This window comes from Phoenix dactylifera, chromosome 6 (assembly GCF_051530095.1).
Source record: "Phoenix dactylifera cultivar Ajwa chromosome 6, Ajwa_hap1_PhDact_Kaust_v1.1, whole genome shotgun sequence".
Classification (NCBI taxonomy): Eukaryota; Viridiplantae; Streptophyta; class Magnoliopsida; order Arecales; family Arecaceae; genus Phoenix; species Phoenix dactylifera.
In genome coordinates, this window is record NC_143195.1 from 15,408,169 (window position 1) to 15,422,502 (window position 14,334).

Consider the following 14,334-nt stretch of genomic DNA (forward strand, 5'->3'; position numbering starts at 1 on the left):
TAACCCTTTTGTAAACACACGGTTCCTCTTCGTTTTTGATGAAATCAAATGTTTTGATTGCGTCATCGAAACGAGTGTTCCAACTCCGAGATGCTTGCTTTAGTCCATAGATGGACCTTTGCAGCTTGCAGACCTTGTGATCTCCATCACTGGAAGTGAAACCCAAAGGCTGTTCCATATAGATGTCTTCATCAAGATATCCATTCAGAAAAGCTGTTTTCACATCCATCTGTCAGATTTCATAATCATGAAATGCTGCAATGGCAAGCAATGTTCGGATGGATTTTAGCATGGCTACAGGTGAAAAGGTCTCCTGATAGTCAATGCCTTCGCGCTGACTATACCCTTTCGCCACAAGCTTTGCCTTATAGGTCTCTACCTCTCCATCCGAACCTATCTTTCTTTCGTAGATCCATTTGCATCAATAGGTACAATACCTTCTGGTGGATTTACTAAGGTCCAGACTTGGTTGGAATGCATGGAGTCTAACTCTGGCTTCATAGCTTCCAACCATTTCTCGGAATCGATATCAGATATCGCCTCGTTGTAGGTTTTGGGATCCTGTATGTGATCCCTATCTCCCACTAGGAACATTTTCTCGGTATCCTCTTCTATTATACCTAAGTATCTATCGGGAGGATGGGAGACCCTACTAGATCTACGAGGTGGTCGAGGGACATCGTGTACTGGCTCTGTATGAATGGGTTCGATAGGATCCATGACTCGTTGCTTTTCAGAGACTTTCTCTTCAAGCTCAATTTTTCTCCCACTGCCTCTATCAAGGATAAACTATTTTCATGAAGATAGCATGGCGTCTCACAAACACTTTGTGATCCTTTGGGATGGAAAAATCGTATCCTAATAACTCTTTCAGGATATTCAATAAAACGAGCATTAATTGTCCTATCCTCTAACTTATCCGCCTGTTGTCGCTTGACGTGGGCCGGACATTCCCAAATCTTGAGATGACCAAGACTCGGCTTCTTACCATGTCATATCTCATATGGTGTGGTAGGAACGGACTTTAGAGGGAATTCTATTCAATAAGTAAATAGCTAAAAATAGGGCATCTATCTAAAGAAACAAGGGTAAATCAGTGAAGCTCATCATGGATCGGACCATATCCAATAGAGTCCGATTCCTCCTCTCCGACAGTCCATTGAACTGAGGTGTACCAGGAGGAGTCCATTATAAAACTATACCATTCTCCTTGAGATAATCACGGAACTCTCCACTAAGGTATTTACCTCTTCGATCTGATCGAAGAACCTTAGTGAGTTTTTCTATATGTTTTTCTACTTCATATTTAAACTCTTTGAACCTTTCAAAAGTTTTATATTTGTGTCTCATAAGATATACATACCCATACCGTGAGTAATCATCGGTAAAATGAAGTAAAAAATTACAACCCCTAGCCTGCACATCGAATGGGCCACACACATCAGTGTGTACTAGGGTAAGTATTTCAGTGGACCTCCCTGTGTCCTACAAAGGATAATTTGGCCATCTTTCCTTGAAGGCAGAATTTACAAATCAAATATGACTCGAAAGTCAATGAGCCCAAAAACTCATGTTTCTCCAATCTGTTTATTCTGTCTTCTCCTATATGGCCAAGCCTGAGGTGCCTTAAATACTTTAGATTTATCTCATTTTTGGATTTATTAGATCCTATGGTATTCACTGTTTGTTCAGATATATTCACAGATACATCCATATGTATGTGATAGAGACTGTCAATCTTAAAACCATGTTGAATCAATTTAATTTTTCAAATAAATAAAAATCTTTCTGTGCTAAATAAAATACAGAAATCAAATTTCTGCTAGCAATAGATAACAGTCCCTAAGTATCCTGAGCATATCTGACATACCTTCTGAAGGTCTGTCATCCTTCATGTTCTTTATGCTTTCCATGTATGTAGGACAGTTCCTCTTCCAATGGCCATCCATGATGCAATGGAAACACTTTTCCTTGCAATTGGCCTTTTTCTTGGAACTTCCTTACTTGGTGTTTTCTTAGTCTTCTGCTTCTTCGCAGGCTTCTTCTTCTTCCAAATAGACTCTCTCTTGAAAGTAGAAACCAACTTGACAGCGAAAACGATGCCCCTTGAACTTCTTCAAGGTCCCTAAGGTAGTTACCAATTTATTTAACAATTCTATTTTAGTGCATACAACCTTGTTCATATGGTAGTTTACTATAAACTATTCATATGAAGCTGGAAGGGATTGCGGAATCAAATCCGTTTGCAATTCCTTATGCATGGTCATGCCAAGCTTCTCAAGCTTCTCTAAGTCCTTTATCATGGTCAAACCATGATCATGGACAGACTATCCATCGTGCATCTTGGCTTTGAAGAGCCTCTTGGACACTTCAAACCGAGCTGCGTGACTCTGATCACCATACAACTCTTGCAGGTGATTTAATATGTCCCTGGCAGTCTTCATGTTCTCATGCTGGCATTGTAATGCATTGGACATAGATGCCATTGTGCAGCACCTAACTTTATTGTCGTTGTTCGTCCACTTAACAAGCGTCTTACGCTGATCAGTGATCGGATGGATTGGCAACATGGGGATTCCATGGTCTAGCATATACCCGAATTTCTCACAATTCAAAACTATTTTTGAAATTTGCTGAGCCAATCTTTATAATTGGGTTTGGTCAAACGGTTGTTCTATAGGATATGAGTTAAGAGTCTAGAAGCTGACTTTATAATCCTCAGAGAGTAAAGATTCTAGTTAGACTTTTGTACTTGATCCTAATCTGTTCTAAGGTCTTTTAGAACAAATGTAACTCCCACTATTTTCTCGAATCCCTCACACTCCCCTGGTAGGAAAACGGAAATTCCATACGACTAGGGTTTCTAGTGGGTACTGCGGTCCCACCAATTTACATGCCACCTCACCTAACAGTTATTGGTGACACATAGATTGATGAATGTACAACTCTTGTACAATGCTTCTCAAGTATGTTGCAGTGTAACTTAGTCTCTAAGCCATGAAAACCTCACCTAACAGTTATTGGTCCCATTTCTTAGTTAAGTCAGACCCACCGTATAACCGTAGGAATAAAGTCGTCATTGGGTCCTCACCTAACAGTTATTGGTGCCCAACCCCACCTTTACCCTACAACATCTCATGTCTATAGAGAGGTCCAGCCCCCCGATGCAACTTGACCACTGTGTCCAGCCGAGACAAATCAACATCAGAAAGGCCTTAGCAGCTCTACACAGTGGAAGACCTATTGACTTAATATTGGTTAATCAGGTCTCAGTGTTTGCAACTTGAGCTCTTCATAAGAGGTAATCGAATAATTGGCCAGGTAAGCAGGTGGGAGGCTCCCCTTACTCAGAGAGTAAGGTCCTAATTAAGTAACCACCTTTCATGCTTTCCTAGACACCAATTAGATCAATTAATCTAATATGACTTGCTCATGTCGGTTCACTCTCGACTTGATTGAGGAGGTTTTGATTTAGGTCTCAATTGGGTTTGCTACATCACATGTAAACCTATCTACCCGACTCACATTCACATCACATGCAAACGGCACATTGCAGGCAGTTATAATCGCAGCAATAATTAAAGCTAAACTTTAAATAGGTGATGATCATGGATTCTAGTTAGGTCGTATTACAAGCACATGCACGTCAATCGATCAACTGGTCTTCAACTCTTGAATTGGTTCCAAGCCTCCTTGATTCGATCCTTGACCAACTCTTGATCCAATCGCCATCAACCGCTTAGACCCCTGTTCATCTCATGCCTTGTCTTCAACTTGATCGTTGATGTACATCACATCACAGGAATACAACCAGATGTAAAATAAAAATAAAAATAAATTACATCTCCTTTTAGGAGGCACGCAGGCCTCTCAAAACATCAAATAAGATGCATGCAAGCATCTGAAAAATTAAATGACATCGCAGATCACATCGCAGGTCATTACATTTGATACCAAAAGGGTCTGAATCCTATGATCATCACCATATGCAATAATTATAATTTCAGATCTGAAAACTAACTGATTATATCATGACATAGGTTGCTGGTCATGCTAATCATGATTCTAATCTTTGTAATCCCATTAACAATGCTATTAGAATCATCTTTTTATCACATAAAAATCAGCATGCAAAAATCAGCACCCGTGAAAAATCTGCATGCAGAAATTTTCAGCATGCATGATCATTCAATTTTCAGATCTAATATGCCTTTAGATAATTAATTCTTACCTTAATCTATGAAACCAGGGCTCTGATACCACTGTTGGGAACCCGCCCATGCCGCTGATATTTCAAAAAATTCAGATGGCAGCGGAATCGGCATAAGCGGGATCAATGTTCATCGCATGAACGTTGTTTCATGAATCATTCGTAGTTAGATAAGAATTAAAACTTTTTAAACCTTTAGGAAGATCAGATCTTCACCTTGTGCGGGTAGATGATCACCGCAAATTGAAGTTCGTGGTCTAGGATGAAGGTTTGCTTGAAGCCGTTCAAGTGTCCGGCCTCTACGGGTATCCACACAAAGCAGTGATCCGATCAAAGCTCTCTTGTCTTTCCGGGGTGCTAGCTCCCTTGCAAAGACTTCTTTTGATGGCTGATTTCCTCTCTTTCAATCAACCCTTGATTGTGCTTGAGAGGAGGAAGAAGAAGGATGAAGAAGAGGAAGAAGAAGAATCCCCACGCAGCCTTCTTTCTTTTCCCTGCGTTGGAAGGAAGAAGGGAGGAAGAGGATGCCGCCAACACCTTTGGCTTTTATCTTCCTTGCTTGCGGCTGAACCAAGAGGAGAGGAGAGGGAGGCGTACGGCAAGGAGGAAGAGGACTTCTTCTATGCCCTAGGTGCCGCCCACAAGTCCCTTTTTATAGACATGTGGAGCTCCTAACATTTAGGAGTTCTTGATGTCTTTCCTAAGAGGGGGCGCCGTCTCTTCTCCCTTCTCCACGTGGAAAGGGGAGGGGCTTATCCCCTTCCTCATGGTAAACCCTAATCCATATTAGGTAGGGATTGGAATGCCCTAATGTGGTCAAGCCCTAATCCAATTAGGCTTAGCCCAAGGGTGAACCAATTTGGATCCAATCTAGGTAAGTCCTAATCCAATTAGAACTTAAATCAATTTTGACTCAATTGAACTCTTCAATCCTAATCCAATTAGGAGTCTTATTGATTCATTAGATTAATAATTAATTGTGACTTAAGAAACCCTAATCCAAATTAGGACATATATAATTTTAGTCCTAATCCAATTAGGACTCTATTTGAATCCGAAGTCCTAATCCGATTAGGACTCTAGGAATCCTACTCCAAGTAGGAATCCAATTTTGATTCAAAACTCCTAATCTCATTAGGATTGCAGGAATCCTATTCCAAGTAGGAATCCCAGTCCTACTCCAACTAGGATTCCCAGTCCTAATCCAATTAGGACTCTAGGAATCCTACTCGAAGTAGGACTCTTGTTTCAAGTCTAATTAATTAATTCCCTTTGTTCCTTCTTCAACTGAATATCAATCGAATTGATTACTTGTGATTCATAATCACTTTTCAACCATCGGATCAGTCAATACTTCTAGAGTGTGTGACCCCATAGGTTCTACTCTGACTGGTAGTGAGATATATTGTGATCTCTATCACTATATCATTGAAAACTCCTTTTAATGGGTTGGAACGATTCCAACTCAACTCATTAGGATTTATCGATCATCGAGATAATCCCTGAGAGTCCCACCATCCACCAGTGACACCTAGCAGCATGTAGTGGCTACTCAGTAGAATAGAAAGATGAACCTCTAGGTGCAGTTACCATGTGATACAGTCCTACTATCGTGGATCCCTACAGGACGGAGGTCATGGACAACTCGTCAAACCCCATCGTCTGTCATATGTCAAAATTTATTCGACTCGAGTTCGATAGTGGAAAACTCTTTCTCCACTTTATATTACTGCTCTGGCCAAGGTCTTAGAACTCAGTCTAACAAATCACATAGGATCACTCCTCTTCTATCAAGGTCGATAGATTCCTTGTAGGTGCATACCCTACTCCTACAGTGAACCTACTGCAGCCAATCTACACTGCATGGACCCATATGGCTAGAGACCATGTATGTGTGCAGTCAAACTACAATAACCTCACTGTGAGTAGCCGAAGCACCGCAGGTCAAAGGACCAGTCACACTACTGCAACATCAAGCAAGTCACTGACGAGTGGATAGACATCCAAGTGACTTCTTGTCTTGGTCACGCTCAGTACCCTTGTTCTCTAACAAGCACCTGCACTATCACTTCAGTGTCCCTACACTGTGGACTCAAGTCTCGTCCATCCAGAAGGAAAGTGATCTGTGCACTGATCGGATCGATCACCGTCCTCGTGATGATCCATTGATCAGGAGCATTTAGAAATTAATCACCAATGATACATGGCTCAAATTCTCAACTCTTGAGAATATGTATCATCATCTTATTAATTTCTTGGACGATTCATAGACACATAAATAATATGAATGAAAAGATGCCTTTTATTTATTCAATAATAAATAGTCAAGTACAAAATTATGTCCCTAGAATTAACAATGTGTCAGCCAGATTGGCTTCTAGGGCATACATCTAACATGAATCAAGTAAGAAACAAATAGTTTGAAACAAGAACAAAAGGAAGCTTCTCAAAAAGCGTATTTAAACAATATAAGCAAAGAAGAGTTAGAAGCCCTCAAACAGATTTTGGAGGTTGAGAAAGGGGCTTTTCAAACTCTTTGACTCCTCTTGAATGTGATGTTGATTTGCTGTCAGGAGGTGAGCCTTGAATGTGAGGAAGACGGTTGGAGAGTTGACTTCAATGCACTTCTTCCTTCTTTTTCTTGTAATTACTCTAGAGAGCCTTTGGTTGGTGGAAATCCCTTTTGCTTTGGATGGAGTCTCTCTTTCTTACTCTATTACTATTCACTCAGGCTATTTAAGCCATTTCCAACGAAAAATAGCCGTTAGATACACTTTGATGGCCGTTCTGCACACACTGCAACTCCTGACAAAATGTCCGTTGGAATCGGAGTCGACTCGCTCGATCAGGAGTCGACTCGAGTATTGCTGGAGTCGACTCCTGCTTTACTGGAGACGACTCGGCCACTATTCAAAATTTGAAATAAAGTGCCGTCCCATTCTGGAGTCGACTCAGCTGAACCTGGAGTCGACTCGCCAATAGTCCGGAGATGACTTTCCCTTCTAGAGACGACTCGATCTTCAGGATTCCAAAATCATCCTCTCGATTTTACTTTCTTGAGTCGACTCGAATTTTTTTGGAGTCGACTCGGCTCTCAGAGCCGGAAAGACAGGTCTTCTGTCTTTGAACTTGAACTGTCTCGGAGTCGACTCGGACATTGCGGGAGTCGACTCGGCTCTCAGACACCGAAATACCGATCTTCTGTCTTTGGAGTTGAACTGCCTCGGAGTCGACTTGGACTTTGCGGGAGTCGACTCGGCTCTCAGACACCGAAGTACCGGTCTTCTGTCTTTGGAGTTGAACTGCCTTGGAGTCGACTCGGACTTTGCAGGAGTCGACTCGGCTCTCAGACACAAAGTTGGCTCTCTGACTTTTAGCCTTGCATTTCTCTGAGAGTCGACTCTTGCTTCCTTAGGAGTCGACCTGCCAACCGTCGGAGTCGACTCGAGTTCTTCGGGAGTCGACTCGGCTCTCAAAGTCCAAAATGGCTTCTCTGTCTTTCTATCTGTTACTCCATGGAGTCGACTCGTACTTTGCTGGAGTCGACTCGGCAAACATCGGGGTCGACTCGAATTCTTCCGGAGTCGACTCGGTGACAGGTTCTGAGATATATCTTTCTGTCCGGCTGTCTGTTCTCAGTCGGAGTCGACTCGTAATGTGTAGGAGTCGACTCGAGCTTGTGCCAGTGCTTCTGATACGCTTGGAGTCGACTCATAATCTTCCGGAGTCGACTCGAGATTCAGACTTTGGTTCAAGTTGATTTCCATACTTAGCCAAAGTGTATTGAACCAAAGCTAGAGACACTTAAACATAAAATCACAAATATTTGACTGAAACACTAGATTGAATTCATTAGTATAACATAAAATATACTCAAATGCTTTGAGCTCATCAAAATCAAATAGGGTTATAATCAATCACTCCACAATCTCCCCCTTTTTGATGATGACAAAACATTGAGTATTTGTAAAGTGAATTGCTCAACCAAAAGAAGATTTATAATAAAGTTTTGAAATGAATTCAAGTGTCTAGTCATTTAATTTATTCAAAATTGAAACGTGTGAAACAGTAAATTCTGAAGTTAAAGCTCCCCCTTTCATTTGGAATTATATAAGCCTTCATGTCATGCAATCAATTGTTTGGCTTATATATATTTAATGATTTTGCTTTCTTAAGATTTTAGATTCTCCCCCTCAATACATGCATTCAACTTTGTTTAGATTCTTTGAATTTTCTTTTAGTGTGTTGAAGCTTTTGAGCTTCTATTTTTAGTTTTAGAGGAAAAATCTGCCAATTTGTTCTTGAGTATGATTCAACTAATCTCCGAATATCCCTTGAATAGATTCTGGAGATTACTCCTTTAGGAGCCCCAACAGAGAGATAATGAGCCTCGAGGTATCGAATCCACTTAGAATAAATTACTTTATGCTTTAAAAGTTTTCTTTTTATTGATTCCCTTTACATTTCAATTCAATATATTTTCTTCCCCTTTTTGTCATCATAGCAAAAAGGCAGAAAGCACAGTAAAATACAAGAACTCAAGAATGCACAATTTTTGCAAAGAATTTCTACTCATTGTATTTATCCAAAATTGAGTACAAGTGTGATTACATATCAAGTGAGTCCTCAAGGGACTGTACAACATAAAGTAAAAAAGAACATACAACTCTAGCCCTTGCTCAGTCTAGTGTGTTTGATGACCATGCTTAACCCCTCATTGATGTTTCCCAGTTGTTCAAGAATCTCTGAGGTGGCTCTAGACTGAATCCTCGATATGTTGTTCACACTTTCTTGGAGGGTGTCGAGTTTGAAGATCAGTGCATTGGCTAGTCTCTCAGCACCCTGACTCTGGTTGCCTAGTTCATGTTTGATGCTATCTCGCATCTCCCTTGTGTCGTCCTTGACGTCACTTATGTTCCAGTATTGACCTTGAACTAGGCTTCGAATGTTGAAGATCTCCTCCTTCAGATTTGCAACCATCTCTGTCACGGCTGCTAAGGAGGGTACTAACTCGGTGGAGGGAGTACTCTGAGGACCTCGGAGCTCCCTCAGCAGATCATCTCGCAGATCCCTCACTATCTCCTGCCGCAACTCTCGGAGCTGCTCAGAAGATATGCGGACCTCCAGTGGCTGCTGCTGCTGAGTAGATGGGGCAGTGGAGGTGGAGGGCTCCGTATGTGCAGGACCAGAGGTAGAAGGATGGGTGGGTAGATCTGTATGGTGGTCCTGGTCATGATCAGAGGTAGGAGAGTGATGAGTGGTAGGGTCAGATGAAGTGGAAGGTCTCCGTACCCAGACTTCCTCTACTCTATGAAATTCCATCCTATGAAGAGTCCCCTCACCCATGCGATCTGTGTGACGCAGTGAGCGAGAGGGTTCCCCCTCAGGAATGGGGACCTCTAACTCCCTAAATATCAAGGTGCACAGCATGCCATAGGGAAGACTGAGCCTAGGTTTATCTAGAGGCTCACAGAGGTACTTGTAGATAAGTTTGGGAAAGTTGATAGGAGTGTCCTGGAGTATATGGTACATCAGGGCTAGGTCCCTCTCTGAGATAAAGTCAAACCTCCCAGTCTTTGGGAAGAGAGTCCTAGAAATGACACTAAGGAGAAGCCGCATTTCAGCCGACAGCTGATTTGCGAACACCTCCTCTATGGGGGACTATGGAGGACTCCCTAAGACTGCTATAATGGCCTCAGTCCTATCTAGAGGGTGAGTGGGAGAGATCCCTTCTTGGGAAAGATGGAGGACTTGAGAAATGAAGTCCTCCGAGATGAATATAAGGACACCAGCTACGGTTCCCTGGATACCACCACTACCCCGGGCTACAGTCCCATAAAACTCCCTAACTAACCCCGGATAAGTTGGAAGGTCTAAGGAATAGAAAAACTCTAGCCCTTGTGCCCTAAGACGATGCCCTAGGGTGAAGCCTTCCCGGGAGAGGAAGTCAAAGTCGACTTTCCTCCCGGTGGAGACCGCCTTCCCGGCGCACGGACGCAAGGGAACCGGCCTAGGCGGGCAAGAAACCAGAGGTGGTGGCCTCACGGGTTCATTCCGAGCCTTTGACCGTCGCTTAGCCCCGCTCGCAGAGATGGGTCTCTTCCGGCTCGGTACAACTGCTTTCCTAGGCATTTTTGACCTAGACACGAGAGAAGAACTAGGAGAAATGGAGGAAAACTCGATGGAGAAGACCTAGAATGGGTCGGAGACGAGGTCGGAGACGGCTCTAGGGTTTTGGAACGGTGTCGGCTGTGAATAGAAGTATCGATTGAACGTTTTGATTAGGGTTAAAACATCGGATTTCCGACCTCGAGTCGACTCTAGTAAGTCGCGAGTCGACTCCCCCATGATGCCATCGACCTCGAGTCGACTCCGAAATATGCGCGAGTCGACTCCCCCATGATGCCATCGACCTCGAGTCGACTCCGAAATATGCGCGAGTCGACTCCCCCATGAGCCAACTCTAAAATGTATCCGAGTTGACTCGAACTCTGGCACGCACCCAAAAATCATGTTATTTTCGTGCCACAAGAGATAGTTATAGACTTATCCAAGATTTAGGAGCTGAATTGATGATCATAGATAAGAAATCCTATGTTTACCATAGACTAATCCTCAAAATCTATGAACTAGAGGAGAGTATCACGAGAATGGATCAATCACTCCTAACCCTCTTCTAAGTATACAAAAGCGATCCTCACTCAGGGGTTTTGTGAAGATATCAGCAAGTTGATCATCAGTACACACAAATTGAAGTGTCACATCATCATTCAGTACATGATCTCTTATGAAGTGATGTCTTATCTCAATATGTTTAGTTCTTGAGTGCTGAATTGGATTTTTAGTTAGATTAATGGCACTTGTATTATCACAGTTAATGGGAATTTTATCTTGTTTAATGCCATAATCTTCAAGTTGTTGTTTAATCCACAAGATTTGAGCACAACAACTCCCGACAGTAACATATTCGGCTTCCGCCGTAGATAATGCAACCGAGTTTTATTTCTTGCTAAACCAAGAGATTAAATTTTCTCCTAAGAATTGACATGACCCGCTGGTGCTTTTTCTATCAAGTTTACAACCAGCAAAATCTGAATCTGTATACCCTATTAAGTTTATGCTAGATTCTTTAGAGTACCATAAATCTATATTTTTCGTTCCTATTAGGTATTTAAAGATTCTCTTGACTGCAATTAAATGTGATTTCTTAGGATTAGATTGATATCTAGCACACATGCATACACTAAACATGATATCAGGTCTACCTGCAGTGAGATATAATAAAGATCCTATCATACCTCTATACATCTTTTGATCTACTGATTTACCTGATTCATCTTGGTCTAGTTTGCATGATGAACTCATGGGTGTGCTGATTGACTTGTTTCCTTCCATATCAAACTTCTTAAGCATCTCCTTGATGTATTTGGCTTGATTGATGAAGATCCCTTCTTCAGATTGTTTGATTTGGAGCCCGAGGAAATAGTTCAGCTCTCCCATTATGCTCATTTCAAATTCACTCTGCATTAGGTCAGCAAATTCTTCGCAGAGGCGATTGTTAGTAGCACCGAAGATAATATCATCTACATAAATCTGAACTACTAACATATCTTTGTTTTTCCTTTTCAAAAACAATGTTGTATCAACGTTCCCTCTAGAGAATTCATGATCTAACAGAAATTTGCTAAGTCTTTCATACCATGCTCTAGGTGCTTGTTTCAAACCATAAAGTGCTTTGTTTAATTTATACACATGATTGGGGTATTGATGATTTTCAAAACCAAGAGGTTGTTCTACATACACCTCCTCATTAATATACCCATTCAAAAAGGCACTTTTTACATCCATTTGAAATAATTTAAAATCTTTAGAGCATGCAAATGCTAGTAACAATCTAATTGCCTCAAGTCTAGCTACAAGAGCAAAAGTTTCATCAAAGTCTATACCTTCTTCTTGATTATACCCCTTTGCTACTAGTCTAGCCTTGTTCCTAATCACGATTCCATTTTCGTCAAGTTTATTTTTATATATCCATTTGGTTCCTATTATTGAATATTCAGAGGGTCGTTCAACTAGGTTCCATACCTTGTTTCTAGTAAATTAGTTTAGTTCTTCTTGCATTGCATTTATCCAATTTACATCCTTTTCAGCTTCTTCTATGTGTTTAGGTTCAAAGTGTGAGACAAATGCTAGATGATTATTTAAGTTTCTAAGAGATGCTCTAGTCCTAACAGGTTGAGATGGATCATCTAAAATTAATTCCTTAGGATGCCCATGAGCATACCTCCAAGCCTTAGTCAGCCCATGATCCACAATTGCCTCTTGGCTTGATGATGCATTTCCAATTAGTTTTTGTTCATCTTCTTGTAATGTCATCTCATCAATCTTTTCTTCAAGAATTTCTGCATCATCATCAGGAACATCTCTCTTGCTAGAAGAGATATCATTAGTATCATCAAAAACAACATGTATAGACTCTTCAATAACAAGGTTTCTTTTGTTAAATACTCTATATGCTTTACTTGATGTAGAATATCCCAAAAAGATACCTTCATCAGATTTAGAATCAAATTTACCTAAGTTATCCTTGCCATTATTATGAATGAAACACCTACATCCAAAAACATGAAAATAGTTTACTTTGGGCTTTCTATTTTTCCAAAGTTCATAAGGTGTTTTCTTTATAATGGGTCTCAATAGAACTCTATTTACGATATGACATGATGTATTAATGGCTTCTCCCCAAAAATACTTAGGGAGGTTACTTTCACATAACATGGTTCTGGCCATTTCCTCTAGGGTTCTATTCTTTCTTTCTACGACTCCATTTTGTTGTGGTGTCCTAGGTGTAGAGAAATTATGAGTTATCCTATTTTTACTACAAAATTCATCAAATAGATGATTTTCAAATTCCGTTCCATGGTCACTTCTAATAGCTATGACTGAAGCATCTCTCGCATTAGTTACTTCTTATGAAATTTCTTAAATACAGAAAACGCTTGATCTTTATGAGCTAAGAACATGACCCAAGTATATCTAGAAAAATCATCTACAATAACAAGACCATATTTGTTTCCACCTAGACTTGTGGTAGTTGGTCCAAATAGATCCATGTATAGTAGTTCAAGAGGTCTAGAGGTAGAGACACAATTTATGGATTTAAAGGAGTTCCTTAATTGTTTGCCATATTGACAAGCTTCACGGATTTTATTTTTCTCAAATTTTAGTTTTGGCAAACCTATTACAGAATCTCTTTTAACTAACTTAGATATTGTATCCATACTTGCATGTCCTAATTTACGGTGCCATAACCAACTTGCATCATTAACCTTAGTATCACTAGCAACTAAGCAAGGACTGTTTTTAGCAAGATCATCTAGATCTACTACATAGACATTTCCACGTCTCATTCCTTTGAATACTAAGCTATTATCAATTGAGTTGGTTATGATGCATAAGGATGGTTTAAACAGAACATCAAAACCCTTATCACATAATTGACTTATGCTAAGTAAGTTATGTTTGAGACCATCTACTAATCGTACATTATCAACAAAGGTTGAGAAGGTGATTTGTACTTTACCTATACCAACGATGTGACCTTGGTTATGTCACTGCACCTCCCTTTTTATGCTCAAGGGTGAAGAATTGGTCTTTGTCACCCGTCATGTGTCTTGAGCAGCCACTATCCAAGTACCAACAGTTTTTGTCGACCTTGGCTGCAAGACACTCCTACACAAGGAAATCATACAATTTTAGGTACCCAAGTTTTCTTGGGTCCTTTATGGTTAGTAATGTTGGTTCCTTTTGGAACCCAAACCTTTTTAATTTTTCTTTTAGCTTTTCCTTTTCTATGATCACACACATTAGCTTTATGTCCTATTTTTCCACAGCAAAAACAGGTTATATTCTTAATTTTGCTTTTCCCTGCTTTTACAAAGAAATTACTAAGGAGCTTTTGCTTATTTTTAGGTTTATACCCTAAACCAGCTCTATTGAACACAGCTCGTTGACTATTAAGTATCATTTCTAATTTTTCAGAACTATATGTAAACTTTTCTACAAAAGGTTTGTATTTTTCAAGTTCTTGTGCCAACTTTTGTTTTTCTGTTTTTAGTGCGTTT